The sequence below is a fragment of the Meriones unguiculatus genome, chromosome 7, assembly GCF_030254825.1.
Source record: "Meriones unguiculatus strain TT.TT164.6M chromosome 7, Bangor_MerUng_6.1, whole genome shotgun sequence".
NCBI classification, from domain to species: domain Eukaryota; kingdom Metazoa; phylum Chordata; class Mammalia; order Rodentia; family Muridae; genus Meriones; species Meriones unguiculatus.
Genome location: NC_083355.1, coordinates 27,677,391 through 27,694,235, shown reverse-complemented (window position 1 = coordinate 27,694,235; position 16,845 = coordinate 27,677,391). Strand labels below are relative to the sequence as shown.

The window sequence follows — 16,845 nt, the reverse complement described above, 5'->3', positions numbered from 1 at the left end:
AATTTCTTGTAGAGGTACTGTATCACAAGCCTGGATCAATGCTTCACTTAGTAGAGGTGTTATATATCACAGTCAAATTCTTCTATCATTGAACAGAGTTGAGAAGTTGCAGTGTTGACCATATTGCCTGCAAAGCTTCTTAGGCCCTTGACAGAAAAAAAAAAAAACATGAGAATCCCCCTTCTGTATAGCTGTTACGAAAACAGTTTAAGGCTCACAGTATCAAAGGGTTTTAGTATACTTTCGTGGGAAAGGTATGGCGTAGAAGTTGCATGCATGGCTACTGGAGCATGTGGTAAGGATTGTTCATATCATGCTAGATCAGGAAGTATGATAGGAACTAGGAGCCAGGTAAAACTTTCAAAGGTCTGCCTTGATAACCTATCTTCTTTAGCTAAGCTCCTCTTCCAAGTAATTCCACAACCTCCTGTAGGGTGTTGGTCTGATGCTTGTATTTTGATGCTAATTACAGGCCCTCAAGATCTGGTTACTGCCCTATCCTTGTTGTGTAAACCTGCCTAAAACATTATTCCTGATTGGTTGATTAAAAGGCCTAAACCTGGACAGAAAAGAATGGAGTAGGTGTGGCTAAGGTTCTGGGGCTTTGGTTGCAGGAGAATCACAGGAAACAGAGAGACAGGAAGAGAGGAGGAAGATGACATGATGGGTTAATGTGGAGAAGGAACCATGTGGGCTGGGAAGAAGAACTCTACTAATGGCATGGAAAGACCCAGATGAAAAATAAAGCAGATATTTAAAAGATTATGGATGGAAGGTAGCCCAGATGAGGATGGTTAAAGAGTATGGCATTGGATGTGGGCTAGGAAGTGGATAGTGAGGTCATTGAGACAGCATGGGTGAACTATCTGCCCAGCCCAAGGTAACTTATAAAATCTAATAGGTGTCTGTGTCATATCTATTGTGATAGTAGGTTAAATAATATCACCAAAATAATTATAGGGCTAATAACAAACAATACTTAGCCCAACACTGTTGTATTTCCAACAAACAACAACCTTCTAAAGGGAAGAAGCATGCAAAACATGAGCTCACGAGGGACATTTCAGGCTCAAACCGTAACACCAGCAGTTCATCAAAAGCTTCCAAAAGATGTAAGAATAGACCTAATACCTGGATAGTCCACTTTCCTTAATAAATGATTAATTAAATTTTAGATGAAATATCCAAACTTTGAAAAGATTTTTCTAGGCCTTAGGAACCTCTGAGTATCATCATTTCGTGCCAACTTTGGCAGCTTTCACCTCCTAGAGCAACTTACCAAGTTCTGACTAGTGTCAGAAACCCAAAAGAAATATCCTGCTTCTGGCTGCCTTGGATTTAGATACCTACCTTGTTGGGGGAAGATCTTGGGATTGCTCTTGTGCTGTCCCAGCAGACATTCTGATGGGAGTCATCCTTCCCAGAAGTATGGTTTGTGCTAGGGATGCCAGTTTGGCAGGGAGCAGCACCAGGCTTTCTGAAACTACTATTGTGCTGTTAGCTTAAAAAAAAAAAAAAATCAACCCTGGTCTTTTGAGAGTGAAGGTCAGACCACATTCAGAAATAGGAGAGTCACCTGGAGAATAAGCAATTTTAGAAATAACAGCCTGAGAAATCAAACCTTTCCCCCTGGTAACCAAGACAAGCTGGACTCATAGCCCAGGCCATGAGGAGCCTCTGTACTTGCACTGAAAATTTTTTTCCCCAAATATCAAGTGGAATGAGCTTTGCAGGGCTCTGAGAAGTGATTGTGGCTCTTTCTGAGTACAGGGGCAGTGGAGGGGGTGAGGGTGGGTTCAAGTAGCAGTGGCTTGGGCTGACCACAGAGGGCATGGGTTCTGGCAAGGACCTTCAGTATCCAGTGCGCTTGCCCTCTTAGTCTCGGCATTTGCACTGAAATCCTGAAGCACAAGAGCTTTTAAATCTAAAGCAGTGGCTGCCAGATGCCAGACTAATGACTAGAGCCAGCCCATGGCCTGTTTCATAAGAAGGAACGAGTGACGTTTTCATTCCAAAATGGTTTTGTAAAGAGAATCAAATGACAAAAACTGTTCAGTGGCCTAAAAGTATATGAAACCGAATGCTGGTCCTTAAATAAAAGTTTACCGTAATTTACCTTTTTTTTTTTTTAATTTCTGTATGGTCTTTCATCCATGGCTACTCTCACAGTAGACTACAATACAATGGCCAAGCACTTGTAAAGAAACCCAAGGCTGGAAAAGCCTGAATTATTTGCTGTTAGGCCCCTTGCAGAGGAATATTTGCAAACGTTTGCACTAGGAAATAAATAAAAATTAAAACCGCTGTATAGAAGCATCCTGCAGAGAAAATAAAATGCTCCTATTTTGTCTTCTGTTTGAAGAGTTTGGAGAAAGAATGTGTTTCTTTAGACACCATCACTATCTGGCTATACAACATTCCATCACTCCTGGATTCTCTTGTTCTTTTGTCCCTTTTTTTCGTTTGTACCCTTGCTCTGTGGCAATCAAGATTGTGATCTCTGTCACTAGAAAGAGCTTTGCCGTGTTCATTCATTGGGCCTTTCAGAGGGCTAGAGACTGCAGAGGGAGGGTTATGGGGAGGTGTGAAAACGTGATGTTGATTTTATTCTCCCGTTTGATAGCTTCTCAATTCGCTCCAAACACCCACTTGCTGTAATAGCAGAAGCTAACAGACACTGGGCAAAGGCCTCTCTTCTTATATCATTAAGTCCTTTAACCCTCGGAGGCAGTTCTAACTCATGATCCACTATGCCTGGTAAAGAACACGCATTCATTTAAAAGGCCCCAGAAGCCACGTAGTTTCCACTCCAAGCAATTAAAGGCTGAGTCTGGGCCTGCACTCTGCAGCCCTGATGAGGTAGTAGGCTGTGGGTATGTGACCTCCTTCTGCACCCTCAGCTTTCTACTTTGTAAAACGGAAATAAAAAAAAGGTAGTTCAGAGAGATGGTAGTGGCTCAATTAGCAAAGCACTTGCTTTGCAAGCAAAGGAATCTGACTGTGATTCTCAGAACCCGTGTGCAAGCACCAGACATAGGGGCATGCACTTGTAATTCTGCTGAAGTTGAAACAGACTTTTCTGGGCCTTGCTGGCCCAACTACCCTACTTGGTGAGCTCCAAGCCAAGGAAGGACTCTGACTGACAAGTAAGGCAGATGGCATTCCTAAGGAACCACAACCAAAGTTGACCCCTGGCCTCTATACACATGTGCACACATGTCCGTGTGTGGCTCACCTAATTGACACACATTCATACACATAACATATAAATAACCACTTTGCTAATGTTGTGAAGAGGTAGGGATGTCTAGTTTGATTTAACAGAAGGCATACACCCTTTAAAGGTTAAGCTGAGATTTGGACTCCGACCTGTCGGAATCTGTAATCTTAACTTTGTCACCATTGCCACATTTGATCCAATGTTTCCTACAAATTGACTGGTGGGAGCATCAATATTTCGTAGAAGAGTGGAACTCCAAGGGGATAAATAACTGGTGCAATCATTCAGTGACTTAACAGTTGATGAACACAATAGATGATCAGTCCAGTTCTGCTGTTGCCCATACACACGTGTAGGGCCATCTCCCAGAATAGTCATTTTATTAGGAGCCACACTGAAGAAAACTGACTCTCCATCCTCTAGCAGCCATCTGCTGTCAGTAGTTACTCAACTATGGGAATAGACTTGTGTGCCCTTCCCCTCTCCATTCGGGAACGTTGACTCCCTTGACCTTGTCTGGGTCTGATTCAGCAAACCTCAATGGCTGTGAGTACAAACTCATGTACTGTCCTGTTCAGAAGACACTGCTTCATCCAGTCCCTCTGGACCTATGGCTCTTACAGTCCTCTGCCTCCTCTTCTGCACTGCTTCTTGAGTCTTTGGAAGAAAAGGTGTGATACTGATGTCCCATCGATGGCTAAGCATTCTGCAGACACTTGTGAGTTCCAGTTGTGAATCCTTCTAATTTCTCCTAAGCCAGTAGAAAAACTCAGTACACATAGGACAGGTTATTAGAAGATGACAGGAAGCCAAAAAGTATGACAAATGTTTGGTACAACAACACTGCACCAGCTCACACACCCAGTTCCCAGGTTAAACCTGTTCATATGATGAGTGTTCTAGAAGCCTCAACTCTTAAGTCGGATGAACAAGCTTGCAAAGTCGCTTGTGGTTACTTTTTTTTTTCCTCACTATTCATTCCATGATTTAGTAAATAAATTCTTTATCCACTAAATAAATCTACCCACCAAGTAAACATTTACTGTATTTGAGTGCCAAACACAGGGACAGAGTTCTGTTTTTGTTGTTGTTTGGTGAAAAATGTCTAGTAAGAGTTCAAAATCTTTTTTTTTCTATTGTGTAATTTTGGCTCCCTTGTCAAAAATCAGTCTTCCACAGGTACATGGATTTATGTCTGGGTCTTTTATTCTATTTCATTGATCAACCTGTCTGCTTTTATGCCAATGTCATGTGGTTTTTATTACTATAGCACTGTAGTCAAGATTAAAATCAGAGATGGTGATACCTCCAAAAGTTCTTTTATTGTACGGGATTGTTTTAGCTATCCTGGGTGTTAGGTTTTTGTTGTTGTTGCTGCTGTTTCATATGAAGTTGAGTGTTGTACTTTCAAGGTCTGCAAAGAATTTTGTTGGAATCTTGATGGGAATTACATGGAATCTGTAGATTGCTTTCGGTTTTTTCTATGTTAACCCTACAGTTCTGTGAGCATGGGAGATCTTTCCATCTTCTGATATCTTGTTCTATTTCTTCCTTCAGAGACTTGAAGTTTTTGTCATACAGATATTTCACTTGCTTGGTTAGAGTTACACCAAGATCTTTAATATTATTTGTGGCTTTGTGAAAGGTGTTATTTCCCTGATTTCTTTTGCAGACTGTTTACCTATTTATTATCTGTATATAGGAGGGCTGCTTTTTTTTTTTATTGTTGTTAATCTTGTACCTAGCCACTTCACTGAAGGTTTTTATCAACTTTTAGAGTTTCCTCATGGAATTTTTGAGGTCACTTATGTGCACTATTATATCGTCAGCAAATAGTGATACTTTGACTTCTTCCTTTCCAATTTGTATCCCCTTAATCACCTTTAGCTATCCTATCACTCTGGCTAGAACTAACAGATTAGTGCCTAGCCTAATTGTCACCAGAGAGGCTTCATCCAGCAACTGATGGAAACAGATGCAGAGACCCACAGCTAAACATTAGGTGGAGAGGGAGGAAAATTTGTAGAAGCCAGAGAAGTCAAGGACACCAGAAGAGAACCCACAGAATCAACTAACCTGGGTTCATAGGGTCACACAGAGACTGATCCAATAGTCAGGGAGCCTACATAGGACTGACCGAATCCCTCTGCCTATGTATGACAGTTGTATGACTTGGACTTCATGTGGGTCCCTTAACTGTGGGAACAGGGGCTATATCTGACTCTTTCAGATGTTTTGGGACCCTTTTCCTCATATTGGGTTTCCATTCTTAATAAAGGGATGTGCCTAGTCTTACTGCAACTTGATATGTCATGTTTGGTTGATATTCATGAGTGGCCGGCTGTTTTCTGAAGAAAAACAGAGGAGTGAATTGAGGGAGAGAATAGAGGTGTGGGGAGGGACTTGGAGGAGAGATAAGAGGGAAAACTGCAGTTGGGATATAAATAATAATAATAATAATAATAATATTAATAATAATTTTTAAAGAGTTAAAAGTCAAGAAGTCTACACACCATCTATAGATTTAAAGTTTTTCACTATTTATTAAATCACACACACACAGGCACATGCACACACACACACACACACACACACACACACACACAGACACTAAAAGATTATCTTGAAAAGGATAGATAAGCTGATTCTGAGAACAAAATGATTCTAGAAAAAGAGCGCCAATGAATTACATCTGAAGGCACTTTGGAGTGGACACTTTAAAACCGAACATGCATTGTAGCAGTAGCCAACAAAGTGATTTTAAATGGTTTTTATCATATTAATTCTAAGTATAGAAAATTAGTATCTGAATTTTACAGGTGAGGGAATTTCAGGCTTTGAAAATATGGCCACTGTCACATGGATATGTAAAAAGCTATATTTTGGGTCCCAGAGCATCTGACTCAGGTCCACACACTTTTCAACCCTGCCCCCCTGTTTGTCATACCTGATATTAAGGGACAAAGATTGACGTGTATAAGAAACAGTCTCCATGTAGAGGGTGAAGTTACAGTTTTCATAGGTAAAAACAAGCCACAGCAATGAGGTGCATTGCACTGCTTTTCAAGTTGATTGATTTGAAGAAGGAAGAAGTCTTTCTTTTGAATATGCTTTTCAAGTTTTCTGGATTATTGATTTCACAGAAGAAAAAATAGGAGCCATTCCACTGGTATATGTGTCATTCTAGATAATTTCATGTTGTGTTTACATATTTGACAAAGGATATACATGTGTCTGGACCTTTAATTTCTCCTCTTCATCTGTAATTGTGTCAGTGCTTCGATTAGCGTGTTTTGTATTTTTTTTTATGTAAACTCATGTGATGTCTTTCTAGAAGGTATATGAATCATAGAGGGGGCCGAGGTGATCCTCTATGACTCTGTTCTAGGCAGTAAGCCCGTCTACCGCAGTGGCTTATCGACCACACGGAAAATGCTGGCTGGATTGGAAACACTGACACCAGAAAATCACTGTAACTGCTCATTTGAGCAGTTTGCATGCACACAATTTCTTGACCAATAAGCCTGGGGCTGCCCCTTGTCCAAATGACACTGAAGTGTTCTGCTCCTTGGGTTTGGGGAGGTGCTGTTTGTGTGATTCGTGCTCAGCAGCCCTGTTGACAGATGGTGGAAGCTGCTCATTAAATCAGAATCCTGCTCACTCCAAGGGCCCCAGGCATGTTAGGAGACAGAGTTGGCGGTATTTTCTAATGCTGAATAGTCTACAGCTCAAGAGCACAAAGATAAATATTCTCCTCCATCGTGCATCCACTAACTTAAGCCTTCCCGAGCCCATTCCCTTCGTGTTGACAGGGAACATTTAGAAAAGTGAAGTGAAGTGCTTTTAGGCACCAGTTCCCCCATCCATCACATTCCCTTATAATATGGCAACCTAACCTTTTTTTTTTTTTTTTTTCTTGAGACATCTTCAAGTAGTGTTTTATGTCAGTGAGATATAGCATTCGGACCCCCACTTCCTCACTTAAGACCTTCTCAGTCCAGAGTTAACTTTGTTTTTGAAGCAGTTTTAGGCAAGGCTTATTTTTTTTTTTTTTGGGGGGGGAGATCTGGTTGAATGATAAGAGTCTATGCAAAGATGAGGAAGCCAAAATGGCTTCAGCACAGGTAAGTTTTATGCAGAATAGCTATGTTAATAAGATGTATATTTTCCTAAGAGCCATGGAGAGCTATAAATGAGCCCTTGGCTGCTGGTTGTATGTGTTCATGCTTGTATTAACCATGAAGAATTGACTGCTGGGAAGGAAAACAAGAGGAGGCCAGTGATACTAAGACAAGCCATTAGAATTCTCTAGTGGAAGTCTGAATGACATATGTAGGCAACCCGCTCAAGTTGGTAGATAGACTAACAGAATCAGAGTCTTGTTTTGTGTGAGACACTATGGCCTGGTTGGCCTCCAACTTAAGCAGCGCTCTTGCTTCAGCCTCTCAAGTGCTGTTGGTGTATGGTCATCTACCACTATGCCTGGCTCAGAATTAGGAGCTTTAAGGAATGATCAAAAGTACCTAGTGGGTTGCTTATGGCGAGGGTAAAATGAAGCCTGTGTTCTGGCTCATGAATTAAATGTCATGTCAGGGTTGTCCAAAAAGCAAGGGTTCAATGGAAGATGAAACCAGTGTGCAAAGAATGGAGTTTGCACAGACTCAATACAAGAGTTATTACTGAGACATGCTTTGAAGAAAAGGGAAAAGTGGAGTACCAGGGAGAATAAGAAGTAAGACAAAGAGAAAGGAAGGGATTCCTCTTCCTCAGGAAATACGCAACACACAAAACAAACAAACCTATTATTGCCACTACCTTTAATTATACTGATTAGCTAACATTCTTTGCTTTTAAGTCTCTAAAACTTACACCAGCCTTCACTGCACAGACCATCCCTGTAGAGGCGAACATGCCAAGACTCAGATGTACTAAATCATTTACCTGAAGTTAGAAGACTAATGAGTGGTCAAGCTAGTATTTGAACCCAAGCTTTTATTGGCCTTAAAGGGCAGATCTTAACTTTTGGGGAAAGCTTTGCCCCAAGTGACAACTGAGCAGGAACAGGAGTAGAATGATGGAATTTTACAATTAAGTGCTGAAAATCCAATGGGAGGCCATGGTAAGACTATTTCTTGATGAAGTGGAAGTCTGTTGGCTTTGAGTTATAGATATACACGTATGTAAAATTTTGGGTGCAAATGAATAAGCTTAAAGTAGAAAGAAAATAAATGATACTGACAACACTGAAAACGAAGACAGTCCCTGGACAATGGTACAGAAAGTAGCTCTTCAAACATCATTTGACTTTATAACCTCTGTTTATTCTGATTTGCCAATGAGATTAAATGCAAACCCTTAACTCTAACCGCCCACCTAGCATGACACACCAAGATACAGTTAAAGTCTTATTTCCTGCTTTCCCTCTTCCTCTGTACATGCTAACTTTTAATCCGAAGAGCTCTCCCTACAACCCTTATTCCTTCATCGTCATATTCACTGTTCACTAAGAGGTTATAAATTGAGCACCTACTATATTCGGAGTACTGTCCTAAGCCCTCTGTGTCTAAGGCTGGACATCCTTGAGAAGTAAAAGATGAGTATAATGTATGGCCTATATACATTGCACTGTATTTGGAAATAACTGAAATAAATTATAAGCACTGGAATAAATGAAAACAGGGACCTGATAGTGTAGAGCTTTGTCTTAAGGAGGTGAATGCTGAACAAGCAAGAAGGAATTTCTAGCACATGAAGGAGCTGAGCTTTTCTAGCAGAGGAAATGACTGTTCCTAACAAGTCCGTGACTACATGTGAAATGAAAATGTGGACTTGAGCAGTTTCTAACATGTGACAGGCAGGTTTTATTTGTTCCCTCCTTACCACATTTTGCTTTGCTTTCCCCAAATCCTCAAACCTCCTCTATTCCTGCCTCTTCTTTTCTGCTTCCTTTCAATCCTTTGCTGATTCTCTGGATTAAATTCTTCATTGTGGACTTCTGACAGCTTCTCTCCTGCCTTGCTAACCACTTTAAAAAGTAGACATTTAAAAGCCTTCTGTGGGTCTCCCGCTATGTTATGGCTGTCGTGCTGTGTGAATTGAGACTACCTGCCCAGAGGACGGGTACCCCACTGCTAGGGCCCTGGAGGCTCCAAGGCTTCCTTTAGAAGTTTGAACCGTGGACTGTGCTGAAGAGGACAGCTTGCTTTCTATTCCCTGGGGTTAATCACCTGCTGTGTGCTTACCTTCGCCAAAGGGCACAGCACCAGCTGTCTTCTCTTGCAGAGGATCAGGTGTGGACAAGAAGGTGAAGCAGCACCTTGTGGTATGGCTCAGGATTAGGATTAGTCCAGCTATCCCAAGCCTTTGGTGTCACTTGTATGTCATGTTTATCCTGCCCAGGGATCTAGATAGACAACCCGAGCCTCAGCTGTAGTCCTGAGTTAAGTCACACCACCTTGTATTTGAGGTTCTGTTCCCAGGTGTCCTTGCTGCTCTCTCAGTGTGGTCCTCTCCCCCAACTACATCATAAGATTACACTTGAACTCTCTTGGCTGAAAGCCAAATATCCTCCCTAAATTTGGTTCCGTTAGCCACGAACTAACATCACTTAAGATTGCCTGAGCTGGGGAAAGAGATGCAGAATCCTGGGAGTTCTCTCTGCCTTGGTTTTCTTTTGCTGTGCTCTACATATCATAGATATCAAGAAACCAGGGGCAATATAGTGTTCTCCACAATAGAGACCAAGGTCTTTAAGAGGATGCTCCTCCCTGCCTGTGACTGCCCTAGGCACGTTGGACTTGACCCACATAACCTTACAATAACTCAGTGAATAAAGCGTTTTGTAACACCAGTTTCAGTCGAGACAGTCATCCTGAAAAGTCCCTGTCCTTAGCTTTCCTGTCCTACGCCCTCTGGAACCTGTTGTTTGGCATGCTTAGTGCCTTTGTAGCCTCATCCGCTCTCTGGTAGCATCTTCCCCAGAGTCTGCCTCTCAAGTGCTTCTGAAGATCTTGTGTCAACATCTGTTACTCTATTATCAGATAAAATATTGCCTCTGTGGACTGCGTAAGACCTGATCCTTTGGTGCAGTAGACATTGTTGAATAGTTAAATTACATTGATTAGCATATGTACTGTCCTATATTGCTAATCTTTATTGTGATAAGAACCCTTAAAATCTGTCTTATCAGCTTTCAAATGTGCATATATCATATAGAGTCACCATGAAGTGCAATAGATCTCTTGAATTTGTTCCACCTATTTAACAGAAAAAAAAAGTCATGTTCTTTGACCGATAGGTTGGTACCCAACATCCACCCTCTAGTTTTTGATTACAATTATTCTCTTTACTTTTAGGTTCCACATGCAAGTGAGATTAAGCGGTATTTGTCTAGTGTGTCTGATTTGTTCCTCTTAATGTCCCACAGGTTAATGCATGTTGTTGAAGATAACAGAATGTCTTCCTTCCTTAAGGCTTGATAGTTTTTTGCCATGTGTGTAGGCCATGCTTTCTTTATCTGTCCTCCTCTTGATGGTCACTGAAGGTGGTCCCATGTCTTGAACACTCAAGAGAATTCTGCAGTGAACATTATCACGCAAGTGCTTCTTCAACATACTTTCACTTCCTTTAGATTTATACAGAAGATCACTGAATCTTATGGTCAGTCTAGTCTCAGTTGTTCTGAGAAAACTCCATGCTGTCTTATATGGCAGCTATACTAATTTTCCTGCCCACAATCTGTGAATGAGGGTTCTTTTCTTTTTGGATATTTTTATTAACATTTGCTATCTTTTATCTGTTTTGACAGTAGCCATTGTAACAGGGATGAGGTGAGCCCTCCCTGTAGTTTTAATTTTTGTTTCTCTAATGAGAAAGCTTTGGTGAAATGTTTTTAATCTTTGATAGATAGAGCTAGCTGTTTGTGTCATTTGCCCATTTTTAAATTAGGTTGTTTTCTTAGTATAGAGTTGTATGTTCCTTATGTAGTTTGAATATAATTCCCTATTAATATTTCCGAAATATTTGCTGTGTTTGCAAATATTTACTTCTATTCTGTAGGGTTTTTTTTCTGTACTCTTAATTCTTTACTTTCTGGGCAGAAAAGTGAGTAAAAATTATTCTAGTCTTCCTCCTTCCTGCCTTCCCAGGCCTGTATTATATAATGCATAGTTGAGTCTTGCCATGACTGTAGCTCTTGCTGACACTGTATCAAGTTGTTTATCAAACAGTGCATTGGTACTTACTGTGTAGTCCTCATTGTGGAATGTGTATTATTATGTGCTCAGCCTTCTTCAGCACCATAAAGTCATTGCATGGAAAGGAAGGGCTCAGTGGTTAAGTTGTTAGATTCGAGAGCATTTGCATACCTGCTTTATCCCACAATATCCATGAAGTCTTGTGAAAATCATTTATCTTCGCAGTGCCACAGTTTTCTCACCTGAGAAGTGGAGCTAATGAAAGCGTCTATCTCATAATGTCCTTGTGGAGATTAAATGAATTGATTCACATGAACTATTTTGCACGCAGTACTTAAATAGTGTTTGGGCTCAGGATGTTGATGAAGGAGAATATGTCAATGCATGCACCTTAATAACAGAAATAGAAAAATTATAAAAAATCATTAGGCCTCATAAAATTAAATGTTATTATGGATAATGTGAAAAAAGTAAATAAGTTTCACAATAATTTTTAGGGACAATTTGGAAAACTATACTGTCTTTCAGGATGAGCAGAGCAGACTGGAGATAAAGCAACCGAGAGATAGTTGTTGAGTTTTCTTGATTAGTGGCTACATCTATCCATAAAGCAGTGGTTGTCCTTGTTAGAGTGATTGCCATGAGGTGTTCTGATAAACTAGACCCAAGGGTTCTGGATGCACACTGCAGTCGTGGGGCTTGCATTAGTCATGGCTAAGGTTTGACTCACCACTGAGGATCCAGCTATGGGTTGGAAACTGACTCAAGAGATGATGGGCAGAGCTGAAATTGGCAGGAAGGCAAGGCAGTCATGTGAGGGGTCCCTCCACCTTTCAGCTAGAAGATTAAAACAAAAGGAAGAAAGAAAAGAAAAAAAGAAAGAAAAAATCAAAGCAACAACAGCAAGGCTTGGAACAAACAATTGGAAACAGGGTGTGGAGGTGAGGAACAGAAAGCTTCACATGGCTTCAGGTGATACAGGTAGGCAAACAATTTCTTAAGAAGATACCAGATACATTCATTCATCTTGCTCTCTAACCCAGCGCTAGTATAGTCCTTGGAGAATGGCCTATAAGACAGATGGTTCCTAATGACAGAGATGGAGTTAGGGACCACACATGCTCAGAGCATTTGATCTGATCTGAGAATCAACTCCTGGAAAGATCCAGTCACTCACCCAAGCAGGTCATTTTCCTATTTGGCTTAAGGATGCTAAATAATCTTTCACTGATTGGAAGAAATTTTCTGAGACTGGGCTGGTAAGTATGTCTCTCTTTCAAAGTGTACTTATTCAGTTCCTACTGTATTTAACGTACTACTTTATTTGAACCTGTGGTAGACAAAAGTGACTTCATTATACATCTTTCCAGCTGAGATAACCAGCAGTCTCTGAGATAAGCCCTATTCACAAATCACTAATGTTACTGGAAATCAGAGTAGGCTACAAAGAAGACATGGGTAAAGAGCAGCTTTAGGAAGTTAAATGCAGGAAGATGGACTCACCCCCATCTTTTAGTATTTCCCCATCTGTGAAATAGGAGTCTAAGAAGGAACTGCCTTAGAAATTACTTAGGAGATTAACTGAGTGTTCATGCGAAGTTCTTGCAACTTAATACAAGTAGCTGGTATTTATCTAAAGACTACCTCATCGGGTTCAAAGGCACTATAGATCCAGATAATACCTGCTTTTAGAAATCTAAGGACAGCTAAAACCCTAAATTTTAAAAGTCAAAGCAATATAAAGTGTGAACTTAATTCCAGAAAAAATAAAAATGAGAGTGTGATGGCTAATAAACTCCTTTATTCCCAGAGGACTTGTATAATTATTTTTATAACTTCCAGAGATCAGAAGAACAAAGTTTATCTCTATAGTAAACAGAGATGATTCTAACTGGAATGGGTTCTGTTGAAGAAAGCATTATTTGGCACGCTGCTGCTGGAGAATTTGTCTTCAGTGTCTATTTTAGTTTAAGTGGAGAACTGGATGCCCCTGAAGGAAAAGTAACAACTTTCAGTCATACATGCACTGCAAAGCATATATAACGTGCAGACATTGGCAATGGTCCACATGCCCACTGATGAGGATTGGGTAGATAAATTATACTGTATAACACTATTTAACACTGTAAAAGATTTATGGTAGAACATCATGTTCCTATACAGGGAATTGTCAAAGATATATGTCAAGAAAACAGCATTCTAGAAAAATCCACCTCATGCTGTTTATATAAAATGCACATATGATTATAATTATGTAGTATAAAGTCTAGAAAGACTAAATCAATAATAATCATCACTTCAAGGTCAGGGTATTATGGGAGAGGGGAGTAGATAAAATGGACTTGAGCCTTTTAGTGCTCTCTGAAGTACTATGAGGAAGTGTCTGTATTTTATTGCATAAATGCAAACAAATACACACAAATTTTATTAAAGAGGGCTGTACTTGCTCTAGTTTGCCATAACATCTCTTTACTTCAGAACTCCTTTCAAAATGGTGGATACTTTTTTGCAAATACAATGTAGAAAAGGTTTGACTTAGTTATTTTCATGTACCAGTCTTTTAGAAAGCTTGTTTTTAAAAAGTATGCTGCCTTTTATTTTCAACTTTGTAAGCAGTCACAGAATTAAATTTGGTTCCTAAGTTTCATAGGGAATGAGTTAACGTTCTCCCACACATTGCTGGCATTCACATATGTCCCAAATAAAAATGAGCTGTATAGAAATATAAATAACATTGTGTGAGATGGACAGTCTTGCTCAGCTTGGTTTCCAAAATGGGCATGGAAATGCCCATTTAAAATTTACATTTAGACAGGAAAATCACCATTATCTCAACAGTACAAGGAAAAATAATAATGCCAGAGGTCAAAGCGTTCAAGTGCACAGCATGCAGACAGGTTAACTAAGCGCTGACATGAAGACTGAAGCTGTCAGCCCAATATTTGCTCATTTTTACATACCTAGATGATGGATGGACATTTTTGCAAAGTCATCCACTGGCTCCTGAAGTGGATAGAAATACATCACAACCAAATTAAAATCAAAATAAAGCCATAGACTCAGCATGTTTTCAAGCGACGCGTTTATATTCCTTCATTCCAGAGCCTCAGAGAAACTCAGTTATTAGAGTAGATATTATTTATGCCATTATTTTATAATGCCATTTGTGATTTTGAGCTTTAGATATTTTTAATGGTCTTCTTCAGGATTGCACTGACAATACTTCGGCCACATTTTTCTTCATTGCATTGACCAAATGTATCTATAACTTCAGATATTTCTCTTTTTTATTCTGATATGACACCCTAACTAGAATGAAAACTTAGTAAAGGATATTGATTTTCCTTGTTCTTTTCATTGACTTAAAGAAAGCACTCACCAGTGCTTGAAAGAATGAAGGACCAGAACCCAAGTTAGCACCAAAAATCTCATAAAGCCGTGTCTGCAGTGATGAATGTGGATCTGTAACTTAAGAAAAAAATATGATCATAGACTGTGTCCTGGTTAATTATTTGTCAGCTTGACACAAGCAAAGATCATACTTTAATTGAGTAAAAGAGGCAAACAGGATACTTTAATTGAGGAAATGTCCCACCAGACTGTCCTGTAGACAAGTCCGTAGGGCATTTCCTTAATTAACAATTGATATGAGAGTGTCCAACTCACTGTGGACAGTACTACCCCTTGGCAGGTGGCCTTGAATGGTATAAGAAATCAGACTGAGAAAGCCAGTAAACAGAACTCCTTAATGCCATTCATGCTTCCAGAGTCCTGCTCTGAGTTTCTTTGCTTACATCCCTGGATGACAACTATAAGTTGCAGACAAGATTAAGAAAAACTTCCTCCCAAGTTGCTTTAGCACTTGGTGTTTTATTATAGCAATAGAAACTCTAATATAGACTGTCTTCTGAAACAAGAGGGAAGGTATCAAACTAGGACCATAAGGATATATTGAAAGAGGCAATACATTATCAGAAAGGCACTGGATACTACACCATGTTACTGTAAGTCTTTGCACAGTAAGGAAGTAGGACCACTAATGATGATTCAAGGGGATTCCTGAATCCATTCAAAAAAGGGGCATCTCAGCTGAAATCTCATAGACAACTGAGTTGTAGTTTTCCTAACAAGGCAGAACAAAAAAGACATGGCCGGAGTTCTATGAGCAAAAGCTAAGGGGCAAGAGAGACTGTGATATCATTGTTTTGTCTAGATAGAGACCAGGGTGAGAAATCATGATCGTTGTGGGAAATTATAGACCTAAGGACATAAGCAAAATACAATCATGAAAGGACTTGGCCACAAAGACAGACTTTATCCTGGAGTATAGGAAGCTGCAAAGGTTACGTGTGTGGACAGGGAGAAGAGCAAGCCTCTCTCAATGAAAAAGTTCAAAGTCATGAGTGAGTTCCGTAAGGTGAAGAGCTTTCTACACAAGTGGAGTATAAGGGGCAGTGCAGAGAAAACAGCACCTGCAAAGAGTTAGAGCCCTAAGGATGGAAGGCAGCGGATCCTGCGGGGTCAGTGCAGCTGCATGCATCATATGAATATTAAGAAATGGCCATAGGTGGACAGACTTTGAAGGTCCTGCATGAAATCCCCACACACACTGAAGATCTGATAAAACCAAAGTCTTTCTATGCTGTCTTTTCTTTTTCTTTTTTATTTTTTTCAAGTGCACACCCTATGTCACTCTTCACTTCCCCACTTTAGAAGCACTTTAATAGTGCTTTTGAACCTATCCAAACGGCCAGCTTCATCTCTCTTCCATTTGGGGAGCATCTTTAATTAAAGTAAGTTATTTCAATGCAACTGCCGTGATAACACAATAATCAGCCTGGTAACTGAGGCAGCTAAGTGATCAGGGAGTAGGTTCCACACACGGTCTGGACATGCTGGACAAAGAGATGATTCATGTCCCAGATGGGATGGAGTGGGATGGTGTGAGATTCCATTAGGGCTACCCAGAAAGACATGAAATTTAAAATTTAGAAAGTTTTATATATATATATATATATATAAGTTTTCTGCTTCACATTTCCAGACTATGGTTGACTGCAGACAACTGGAAACATAGAACATGGAATTATAAGGTTCTATACTGTAACATACTAAAGAATTACAGTTATATTCCATAATACAGAAAGTTACAGAATTCTAGTTATCTTTACACCTTCCTACATGACCTTTGTCACTTCTTATGCTGGGAATTAAGCAGATACATGCTTCATACCAGATCAAAGGCTTTGAGAGTGTAGAGGAATTTTGTACATCTCTAAAGCTAGTGAGAAATAGCACACTTTGGAAAAAAAGAGATCAGATTTTGAATCCTAGATCCATCACCTATTGTTCCTGCAGTTTCTTTGTGCCTATAATGAGATCAATGACTATTGTTGCTTTCCTATGAGGACCAGCTTTAACATGCATAAG

General features: G+C 39.9%; 1 protein-coding gene and 1 long non-coding RNA gene across 2 annotated transcripts in view; one reads left to right on the top strand and one right to left on the bottom strand.

The window, feature by feature from the left end:
* The window catches only part of Ca10 (carbonic anhydrase 10), a 505,400-nt gene that overhangs the window by 18,018 nt on the left and 470,537 nt on the right, over window positions 1-16,845 (top strand). The window lies entirely within an intron of this gene.
* Window positions 13,203-16,845, bottom strand: part of LOC132655400 (uncharacterized) — a 31,055-nt gene continuing 27,412 nt past the window's right edge. Inside the window, exons 3-4 of the long non-coding RNA XR_009593214.1 lie at window positions 14,376-14,418; window positions 13,203-13,405 (exon numbers count right to left, since the gene is read on the bottom strand). This is a non-coding gene — a long non-coding RNA (uncharacterized LOC132655400). The remainder of the gene's footprint in view (window positions 13,406-14,375; window positions 14,419-16,845) is intronic.